This window comes from Aptenodytes patagonicus, chromosome 2 (genome assembly GCF_965638725.1).
Source record: "Aptenodytes patagonicus chromosome 2, bAptPat1.pri.cur, whole genome shotgun sequence".
In the NCBI taxonomy this organism is placed as follows: domain Eukaryota; kingdom Metazoa; phylum Chordata; class Aves; order Sphenisciformes; family Spheniscidae; genus Aptenodytes; species Aptenodytes patagonicus.
This window is the reverse complement of record NC_134950.1, coordinates 107,194,906-107,207,216: the sequence shown is the minus strand read 5'-3', so window position 1 is coordinate 107,207,216 and position 12,311 is coordinate 107,194,906.

Here is a 12,311-nt window from a genome sequence, read left to right as displayed (position 1 = left end):
GGTTGAGTCACCACCCCTGGAAGTATTTAAAAGACGAGTAGATGAGGCACTTAGGGACATGGTTTAGTGGACATGGTGGTGTTGGGTTGACGGTTGGACTCAATGATCTTAGAGGTCTTTTCCAACCTTAATGATTCTATGAAATTATAGACGTATCTAGTTTCTTTTAAAAAAAACCACAAAACACAAAGACGAGAAGCAAAAGAACTTTAAAATGGAGAATTATTGCAACATATTTGCATTATTCTTTTTCTGAAGTACATAGACGTACTACAAATACTGACATAAGATCCACACCCACACACACCTCTGCAGCGCTTCAGTTAACAGCAAGTCGATGATGATCTGCTAACTCAGACTGCTATAAAATTATGTCTACAGCATTAAAATTTGGTACAAAAATCAACAAGCATTTCTGTGTTCATCACAGCCACAATGGTATAATTTTATCAACTCAGTTCGTTCTTAAATCAAGTTACAAGACCATCCTGAATTACAACAGGAATATTACTGAAGAGTGTCATAAGTCACTGTAAGCCAGTTTGTTTAGTAGTAAACTTCAACAATGTTCTAGTCCCTGTACACCAGAATGGGCTAGGAGATGATCTGTTCTGAAGTCTTTCCCAGCATTTCTGGCAGCAAAGTAGTGTGTAAGAACAGAATGCTAGAGATAACCTCCTATGTTATCTCAGTTGCTAAGCTATTGCTTGAGTCAGTTAACAATTCAAAGGCCAGTATAAATACTTATATTTTATTAATATTGGCCAAGCCCTAAGACAAAGTAATCACCTTAAAACAGAGGACCTAAAGGTGAAATAATTTGAAACAGAAGCTACACATTACTGGTTAAGAAAGCCTGTGCACACAAATTAGACTGTTAATTCATTCATTGTCATGACCCAGAGGATTTTAACTTTGTTTTAAAAGAAGCAATTAAATGTTAATCCTCCAAAAATTATGCAGTAATTTCATTCATCATGAATGATATTACAAGCTTTCTGTGTGTCTTATGTCAGAAGCAGTTTAACCCATATTGCATCAGTTCAATGGGACAGGTTTCACATCGTAGTTTAATGACCAGAAGATAAGAAAACAAAACCCTCAGAACTCTGGCTCTGGAGGTGGCAGAAAAAGAACAACAAAACAAAACCTCCAAAAATATTACAAGCTTCAGATTGTTCTCAAAGCACAAAAGAAGAACCTTTGTTAGCACTTCATTTAGTATATAATGGTATTAAAATGTATTAATTGGAAAATCTGGCACTACTTCCAAAAGGTAGAACCTGTTTGTGGCTGATAGAGTGCAGTGTTTGTTGTCCAGAGATTTCAAAATGCAGCCCTATGTATACCCACTTAAGGGTGCGAATATTTAACTTCAGAGCCATTTACATGGATTAACCAAAATGACAAAGCAAACAGGTGACCTAGAAATGGAACCAGCTTTCTCTAGCACTGTGTGGTGCCAACTCAGTTTGACTAAATGTACAATATGCAACAAAAGGCACACTACCCAATGGGCAGAGGTCCAAACATGTCCAAGGAAATATACAAATCTACAAGATCTCAAACAAATTTGAGGAACTGCCATTTCACTTCCAAGTGTCAAATGGAGGGATCTTGTAAACTCCAATAAAATAGTTTCAGTTCTGGCTTTGTACAGCATGGCAGAAAGGGGAGATTGTCTGCTGTTATTTTACCAAAATATTTACTTTTTTCTTCCTTTCTCTCCCTCCTACATTTTTTATAACAGCATCAATCACTTTCCACAGCCTTACTGATCTACACAACTCATTGAATTTTTCAAATATTAATCCTTTAAATAATGGCCAACCTACAGGTTTTTATTACTTTAGGCAGCTGCTGCTCTCCTTAGATGGATGCCAGGCAGTGAGGAAGAAATGCCATCTGGTTGCTTACAAGAAAAATGAGTCAGACTTAATGTGAAGACCAAGGCCTATCCTGCCCCATTTTCCCTATTGCAGGCTCCTAATACAACTTCTTGTCCTATTCTCTCTCTTAGCTAGTTTCAAATTCTTTTGACCAGCTTCCTCTTACTGTTTTAGTTTGGCAATAGATAGGACAGAAAAGAGAATTCTAGATATCTGCTGGATATTTCGCCTCCACTTAAGTCAAATCATCTTCACTGTGATCAGGATTTTTTCCACAGTGTTAGCAGAAAAAAGATCAAGCAACATACAGAATATGCAAGATACCAATTTCAACTGTTTTGCAATTCATACAAATCTTGCCAGTGGACGTTTGACAGAATATAATATTTTTTCTTTATTAAATTAGCATTCTTCAGCTGAGTGAAAAAAAGACAAACTCAGATCTTCAAGAAAATATCTGCATAGTAGGTATAATAGATATTTCAGTAGGCTTAATATTTTACAGAATGAGCCCTGTACATATAAAGTTTCAGATCTGATATCATGCACGCTAACATAATAGAATATAGAATATTTTCCAATTTTTCTTTTTATAAACCAAATATATACATGAAATTACAAGCAGTCGGTTTTAGCTTTGTTATATTACATCCTGTCAACACTCAGCTTACCTAAACTTAGAAGTTCAAACTTCATATTTCTTCTGCAACCATGCTAAAGATAAGATCTCAAGACATTTCAAAATATTATACTTGAAGATTTGCACACCTTCAGGAGTACTATTATTATCATTATAAAGACATTTTCACATATCTTCCAGAAAATGAGACAGAACAAATATTTGTATAGTGCAAGAAAAATGCTCAACTAGTGAAGGAGGTACATCATAACACATGCCTGTTCAAGATATTTCATACTGTCGTAAGTAAACCTCACTATCTTTCTCACCAGGATATGTACAGAACTGGGGTAGGACGACTGTGAACTCCTGGAATGCAAACCCAGCATGGGTTGTGTTTTTAGAAGGTACTGAGTTTCGCTTAGCAGGGTAAACAGGCAACCATGCTAGGTTAGAAATACCAAGCCTATTCCCATTTGCAGGACAAGAGGCCTCAGGGAAAAGACAAGGTTTTGAATTCAGAACTTACCTGAAGAGAAGCAGTTCCATCACATCACTTTTCTTGTGCTTCCAAGTCAATTATGTAGTCCCTGCTTTTCAGAACAATTAACTCCAAAACCCAATGATCAACATTATTCTAAAACAAACAAATCAAAGTACTTGGTATCTAACTTAAAGATATTTACAAATAGACTAGAAACAAACTGGAAGCACAGTAAAAGCTGGAAATTCCTGACCTTTATGTGGAAGGGAAGTGAAAATTTCTAAGCTGATTTCTTTATAAACTACTGAAAACAGGCTGATGGTATTGTTTGATTTGCAGTGAATGTGTCTAACCCTGCCAAGAAGTGAGATATTATCCACAAGACCACTGGAAAGAGAGAGAGCATCTCTCACTCATTGTAAAACACACACCAGTAATTTCTGACTTCCACAGTGTCTCTGTCACTTACAGTGGTCATTAAAGTCTGAAATACACTTATTACAAGCACTTGGCTTGCAAGTGCTTGGCTTTTGGCCGGCTGAAAAGAAAGGAGGAAAATAAACCCCACATTTAAAATATTTTAATTGAATGTAGTAGACAAACATCTCAGAGACTGAAAGACTTGCTTACTGTGCACTATATTATCAATCAATCTCATAACAGGCTTAGAATCCCAGACTCTTCCCCCTTCAGTTCCTTACCTACATTTCAATCAATATATATTGATCTGTTCTTCTCCTTACTGCCTCGGTGGCAACAGGGAAGGCAAGCAGTAGGCACTCTCTTACTAAGTCATAGAATCATAGAATCATAGAATCACTGAGGTTGGAAAAGACCTCTAAGATCATCGAGTCCAACCATTGACCTAACACCACCACCCACTAAACCATGTCCCTAAGCGCCTCATCTACTCGTCTTTTAAATACCTCCAGGGATGGGGACTCAACCACTTCCCTGGGCAGCCTGTTCCAATGTTTAACCACTCTTTCACTAAAGAAATTTTTCCTCACGTCCAATCTAAACCTCCCCTGGCGCAACCTGAGGCCATTTCCTCTCGTCCTATCGCTAGTTACTTGGGAGAAGAGACCGACACCCACCTCGCTACAACCTCCTTTCAGGGAGTTGTAGAGAGCATGTAACACTGACTAAATCAGGGAAGGAAGTTAGCAAAGATACTGTGTAGTAAGTGTAAGAAGGTGAAAAATATACTCAATGCAGGTAATATTTGGGATTTTGGCCTTAGTTTAACAAGTATGATAAAAATATGACTAAATTTGAGCAAGTTTCAAGACAGACAAAAAAAAGATGCATTCTTGATATTGCAACGGCCTAATTCTACAGGTAAGACACAGTGTGACAGACTTAAAAAAAAAGTTTGTAGGGGTCCATAACATAGATAGAAAGAGTGCTTTAATCAATTTTGTTCCTTGAAACAGCAAAATTATTTTAAGAAAAGCACTTCTAAACATTTAAAAGCAGAATACATTGTCTCTGCTTATAAGTTTATAAATTCTAATAAAAGGTTGCTCTAATAAAAGATATGGAATTTTAAATGTATAATGACAATACATGAAGGAAAGACCAGCAAGTCTTCTTACTATGGCCAAGCCACCAAAAAAAAATCAGAACAAACCATCCCCTCCCCCTAAACCCTAGAACTTATTTGTTTCCTTAATCTAATAATTTACACATCATCTTTGCAGAGATAACAATGCTGATTCTGGATGACATGTTTATGTTTATTTCTGCTGATGACACGTTTATGTTTATTTCTGTTGAAGACTGGAACAGGGTTGTTCAAGCTTTTCTTAGCACATTTTGCACTGCTGGGTCAATTGTAGCAGCAACAAGGTGAGCAAGTAAGGTGATGAAGAAAAAGTAGACCAATGACTTCTGTTAAAACAAGTTAAGAAGCCATCAAGTGTTTTAATGACAAACTATCATGCAAAGAAAAACAAACTATGATCAAGTATGTACCCCTTCTAACAGTTTTGTATCATATGACTTAAAATGTTTGTTTTATTGGTAAGAGCTTCAGTATCATAAGGGAAGAGGAAAAACATATCTTCCTCTTGTGCAAGTTAGACCTATGTTCATTTTGCACCTTCCCCTTTCAATTGGCAAGAGTGTATTTTCAATATTATGAAGAGAGAAAAATTTTTTTTAGATTTTTTTATACTTACTGACTGAAAGCTAAATATTACTCTCCGCCCTTCCTCAGATTTGAGATAGCATGTGACATGCCACAGAATTGTGTGAATTAAAAATCTAATGAATAGTATTAGGAACTAATTAAACCGCCATTACAATCTTCTTTCTTTCACCTCTTTGAAGCCTCCTCTCTCAAATCAAATCCAAATGTGACAAGGTCAGCATGCCTTCCTTGGAACAGGAAATAAATCTGCAGTCTAAAAAGAATCTCAAGCTCCATTTTCTTCCCCAACTCAGTAGAATTACATCCTAAGACAATCACTTACAATGAAATGTTCTCTAATATCCGGAAGTATATGAATTGCCTTCCTCAGAGTTGGGTGTTACAGAGTGATCTTTACAATTCTTACAAGTCGTTGTTAGCCGGTGCAGAGAAGGCAGAGAAAAAAAGGCGCATTACCATTAAATTGTTATTGCAGAAGCCCAAGAAAAAAGTCACGCACGAAAGCTGTCCAACTCTTCGTTCATAATTTGCCCCATTCTTCACAAAGGTGTTCCCTCCCTGCCAGCTTATCTTACCTTCCTTCCCACTGTTTTCTTGGCTGTTTTGCTACAGTCATCTGAGGAACCTTTTTTCCACAAGTTGCAGTGTGACCACCACTTTCTGTGAAGCTCCTGTATTAGTTTGTTGCTTTGTTTTTCTTGTGCTGAAGAACAAAAGGGCTAGGTTGGTTACTGCCAGAGCCCCCAGAATTTTGGTGCCAACCCCATCCCAGTTAGTTAGTTGTAGAGGTGTTCAGGACTAGTGCAAATAGCTACAAATTGATTACTTTGCACTGGTTGGCCTGTCATTCCCCTCCCACCTCTAAAAATTAACCTGCTACCCATCTGCCTAAAAGAACCCTAACAAAACAAAAGATACTACAAAAAACCCCCACACCTGGACCATTGTTCAGAAAAAATGACCTGTCTATGCTAGGTTTAAACTAGAGGACGCCTCTTGTCCTGGTTAAAAACTGAAGTGTTTTACAGTCAGAAGAGATATCACATGTGCAATGCTGAAAATAGTTGCCACACCATGTTTTTGTTTTGTTACCATGACAGCAATTACCAATATTTTGAAGAGAATGACTGCTCACTGACACAACAAAAGGACAATGGGAAGGTGTGTTTTCTTCACCAGTCCAGGAAGTCTCATTGTGTGCCCAAATGCAACTATTTCCTATGATGTTTAGGCAAAGTTATTCTTCATCAGAAACAGAACAGCAGCTAAGCTGGTGAAAAAAGTCTAATTCAGAAAGGAACAATGCAGACATACAGCAGTTTTAGGACTTTGCCTCTTCAAATATCTGTTAAAAGAGGCAAAAATTTAAGGAAAAAAAAAAGTCTCCATTTCTTATATTTAAATCCTTCTGTCAGCTAGAACATAAAAACACTTTGCCAAATAGGTGACAAATGCCTGTTTTGGCTGCATTTTCTTTTATACTTTTATTAGTGTTAGAATCAAAACCTCTTACTACGTTCTACAGGTTTGGTATGTAACAACTATATTTGAAAATGGCATAAAAATCAGGCTTCACAACAGTTAGTAGGATTCTTCAAGTCTTCCTAGCTTAGAACAATCTCCTCCTCCAGAGAGAGAGAGAGAGAGAAAAATGGGAAGACCTCTGAATGGATAACCTGATCTGCCATCTCATTCAAGAATTCCTGAGCAAGAAAGGCAGCACACTACTGGGTTTACAGATCTCTGTCTTCCTTTCCTAGATCTCTCCTGCATTGTAAATGTAACTGTACTTGTACTAACACATATGTTTCACAGTCAAGTCATTCACATCCATCTTAATTTGTCAATTTTTATGACATTTTTCAATACAAAACAGACATTAATATTTAATGAATTTAGCTTCTTTCACTCAAACTTAAATAAAGCATAGGTTATGTAATACATGGTATTGTGACTCTGGCTCCTCTCAACATAAAGACTAATCAAATGATTGTGGGACATGACATAGTTAAAGCACAAGTCCTCAACTGATAATACAAAGGATGCACATGATTGAAAAAACAGGATTGCAGGCACATCAGAGCTTCAGCAAGGCTGTTAATTACTCAGATATAAATACATGGTATTCATCAGCATCCTGTTTTTTCCAGTGTATGTTAAACTTTTCTTTCTTTTTCAAAAGAAGTAAAAGAAGGGACACAATTAATAGACTATTTTCTTAAACACATTGCAAAGAGACTTAGGCATAAGACCTACAGCTGTGCTGACTACTCAACCTCTGTTTCAACAAGAATTACGGTGCTGTCATAAGAGTGCTCCATTGACACCCTAGCATTTCCTAGCAACAATCTATGTTTTGTACATAAAAAAGTGGATGAAATACAGCCTATCAGTGTTTTCTTTCTCATTATGCTGTTAAACCTTTTTCCCTCTCCCATGTAAAAGGAAAAGAGTCTTATTTGGACATAATGCAGAACTTCAGACCATGCTCTGTAATGTACTGAATTACCAAAGAACAAGCAATCAGATTAAAAGGTGTTTCATGTTATCCAGGTTGACCCTTCTAAAAATAAAGTTAGTGTTAGTTCATAAATACACTACAGGTTCACTGATTTTTAATCCTACAGTGGACAGAGTGCCCCATAAGCAAATAGGGAGCTGGGTATTCTGCTTTTCCCTGCAAAAATAGTATCCAGTCTTATCATTCAAATTCTTTGTGAGCCAAAGCACTAAGTATAAAGAATGTTTAATCGTCTTCTATTTCCAATAATAAATCCCTAGTAACAATGGCATCATACCTGGATTGTCATACATTACTCCTGCAAAGCAGCACTGGATGCATTCCAAGCATCTTGGTGAGCAAGACAACCCCTCACCTCCATTCAAGTGATGGGACAACAGCTGCTTAGAACTCGTTTCTTTCCTGCACCGCTAGCTGAGCTACAGAGTAGGTAGTGAAAGTGTGCACAGTGAAGAATACTTTTTTAATTCATGTAAAGATATGCTTTCTTCCTAGCATATTATTTTTCCAGTACCTGAAAGACTCATGATTAAAAAAAAAAAAAAAAGGCAAAAAACCTTCAAATGCAATGCATTGTCTCCTGGCCTCCAAACAACTGTGGCTCTTCTCCCTCTCCCACCCCATGATCCTTTTCTTCCAGCCACCACCTAGTTAAAGGATCTTTCAAAACATTATTAACTATAATATGTACACACACAGAGTTACACGCACACACACCCTCCTGCAAGATGGGAACCAACATAAACCCAACTAATCTACATAAACCCAGTTCTGCAACATTCAAGTGAGGGTTTAAACTCTCTGGGAATAAACATCATCCCTTTGGAGATGCCCTAGCCCTTACTTGTAGCATAATTAGTGAGGTGGATGGGGTTTTTTTCTTCCCCTCCCCTTATATGGACACAGATTAGCATTTATAATAAAACATATCTCAAGCAGGATGGTAGAAGGTTAGAAAAAAAAGATACAGAAAAACCAGCATATTTCCATCCATGTGGCAGTAATGGTATGTAGACTCCAAATCCTATTATAGCCAGGTAGATAAAAAGCAGCAAAGCAACAAGCTCAAAAGGAGTGGCGTGGTAAAGACCAACCATTCAGTCTGGAATGTAGGGGTGGAGAAATCAGGATATTTCTGCTGGTCAGCTGTTCAGGTCTTGTCCGCATTAATCTCTTGTCATAGCAATTCATGTGCCAGAAAGCAAAGAACTACATGCTTTTAAAAAATGTCCCTTTGGTTTTTCTTTTCTTTTTTTTTTTTTAAATAAAGAGCAAAGGAGGCACATTAGAAAGATTTTTTTATTTATTCCTAATATTTTCATGTAAATTCTGTCCCTATACTTGTGTATCTCAAAACAGACACTGGAGGAAAGTTGCTTCATGCTGAATCCCTGTTTACAAAGATGTTTGCAAATGTGTGCAATACATTCTCAACATTCCCTTTGCTGCCACTGAAGATGGCTGTGCTAGAGCATGTATTGATAATAGGTGTCAAAAAAAAAAATTTCACAGTTATTTAGACAATTCTTCATTTTCACTGACATATTTCTATCCTGTGGAAGAACAGAATTAAGCTGATTTCTCTTACCATTGCTCACACCCTTACTTCAACACCATTTTTGAAACAGCAGTTATTAGAGGGAAAAGTAGATTGCAAATCAGTCTTCAGTGTTTCCTTAAAATCCTTTGGTGCATTTAGAACAAAAGCATTTCATTTTCCAATTTGTTCTAGAAATTCTGTGTTGGTTTTAAAAAACATCCTGGGAAATTCAACTCTATTTCAATGGCAGCATCAGAAACATGAATTCAAACTGATGGTAACTTGCATAAAGTTTGTTGACATGTGGTGCCACCTAGCTAGAAGATTTTATGCATGTCATATATTACAGATTTAAATGTGTTGCAGTAAACACACAGTCCTCTTCCAAATGAGCTCAATGTGAAATGTCTACCAGAGAAGCTTCAAAAAACATCCCTTTCTAGTGTATCTGGGATTACAGTTAAACAGAGAGGTAGGTATATGTTAAATAAAACCATAGTACTAAGTAAAATTTTTCAAATTCCTAATGTTTGTATAGGACCATAAGATTACAGGCCATTACTGATTATTTCAAAGCTTTTCAATGTATTTTAAGATGAATTTACAACCTGCACGGACAAGAGCACATGAGACATGGCTTAGGAATTTTTTTCCCCTTCAAATAAGTATCAACAGGACCGGCAGAATTGCTTCCTAAAACTTTTCTTGAAATGAAACAGAATCATTTGGAAAATGCAACAGCGTACCACTGGCACAAGGACAGGCACATACACAGCCACAAGGAATAGGAGCAAGAGATTCTCTTTCGGCTTGAGAATCAGTAAAAATGCACTATTACAAACAAGTCAAACTGAAAGAAGTCACTTCAACCACTTACTTTAAAACTTCAGGAATCTCTTTTTTTTTTTCCCCAGAGGCTGCAAACTCAGAGTCCAACCTTTCTATAAAATACAGGAGAATGAGATTTCTCAAAGAAAAATGAAAGCTTTTCTTGAGGCATTTAGGGCGCCCAGTCACATGTATCAGTACATTCAGCAAACAGGTTACAAGTCAATGTCTGCCATTTATGGGAAGATACCATAGCATGCAAGCAAAAATATTTATATTTGCTTCTGGGAAGAAGTTTTGACTTAAAAGCATTTTTTTCTTGGAGAATGTAGGCAGTAGGCCTATTAAAAGGATTGTCTATCACTCTTAGGAGTGCAATTAGAGATTGCTGTGCAAAACTGATATTGCTTAAGGGTCAGATAGGCTGAATAAATAAGCAAATCTTCCCCAGGCAGAAAGTGCTTCCTGGTATGGTAGTGATACAAAGAATATACAGCCTTTTATACAACTAACCCACAGAGCCCATAAAGGTTGATTTACAGAATTTCAGAAAGTTTGAATGCGTACTGTCTGAAACCCAAGATGAAGATATCAGATAAGACACTGCATTTATTTTTTTCAATAGTATACACAGAAGTTTAGGCAAAAAGCAAAACAAACTAGCACATTCCTCTAGAGGAATATTTTAAACATTCTACTGTGGAATTTTATTAAAGAGCTAAGGTAGGCAATTCAACAGTAAGTGTTTCATAAAGATTTCCTCTCCAACTGTAACTATTACTTAAAGTGTATTACAGGAATCAATTTACTCTACTTTATTAAGTATGAGAAATCAGACCTACTGTACTAGAGGCCAAAATCACACTAGTTTTAAAGACACTTTTCAATTAAAATTCTTTTAGGGAGGTACAGACCAAAACAAGGCTGTGTGTCCATGCAAACACTTTCCAATAGTCAACACTGTCACAGTGCAGCAGATAATACATGTTACTTCCAAGAACCCACAGGTCATGATGAATCAGAATGCATGAGCAGCAAAACAGCCCAAAGACATTGCCTCACACACATTTCTAACAACTCCCAAACAGAAAAGCTTACCTGTATGCTTTCTTCAGCATCGCTGCAACTGATGGGAAAATGTATGTGCAGCAGAGGTGGTGATTTAAGTTATTAACAACCAAAAACTTCCCTTAAGCATAGAAATTTTGCATTTCATCTAGCATAGATTCTCTTTCCACAGCCGCAGCTCATTCTTGGAGTATCCTCAAAAGCTCGGGGAAAATACATCAGATACAAGAGTAGTTAGAAGAAATTGGAGTAATTTGAAAAAAAAACAGGTCATATTTTTACAAAGTATTCCTTCCACACCAGTTATCACTTAATGAGCTTCTGATCCGAAAAAGGTATTAGAATAGAAAAATCTGAGTGTGGAGAGTGAGACATAATAGTAATAGTCAAGTACAGTGTTCAAGTTTGAGTTATGATGTATCTTCTCCATTCCCAAAAGGGAAAAAAAAATAATCGAGCAAACAAATCCTAAAAAATACCCTTATTTCACATTTCAATGGCTAATCACCTTGTTTCTGGGTCTGACATCTAAGGGAAGAAAAGGAATCAGATTCATGACAACATTCAAATCTCTCAACACAATTACATAAATCTTCCAAGATGTAGTCACACAGAGAGGAATTTCAGCATTAACCTAGCTCATACCAACAGAAAACAAAGAAACAGAGTAGAGGTGGGAGTAAAACTTCTCTTTGTCAGATTTTAATTCTCCTTTTCAAACAACTGTTCCTAACATTACCTTGTATTTTTCCCATCTACCGTGTGGATGGAGGAGCAAGGTGGGAGATCTCCATACCCTGATGCAGACACCAGCATACATGCAAAGAATGTGCAATGCTCCCCTACGTGGCCATTCCCCCCGCATAAGGATTCCTCAGCTGATACAATTGGCGTAGTGCAAGTCTACAAAGAAATAAAGGAACATATCTTTGCAAATGAAGATGAGCAGAACGTGCAACACTTTCCCAGGAGAATCCATGCTGGAAGAGCATGGCACCCACTGCTTCCCAGGCAGGACACAGTCGTTCTGCTCTTACTACTTATTTCACCATTTCTTCTTGCAGGACCTGCAAGCTCACTACTCAGACTGTAAGAAGGCCCAGCTCCTCCTGAAAGTCTTGTGAGTGCAGAGGAGACTGAGAGCCCAGCAGAAGAGTCGGAGGTGGGGCTGGCAGGTCTAGCAACCCAGTGAAGATTCTGGAGCTCC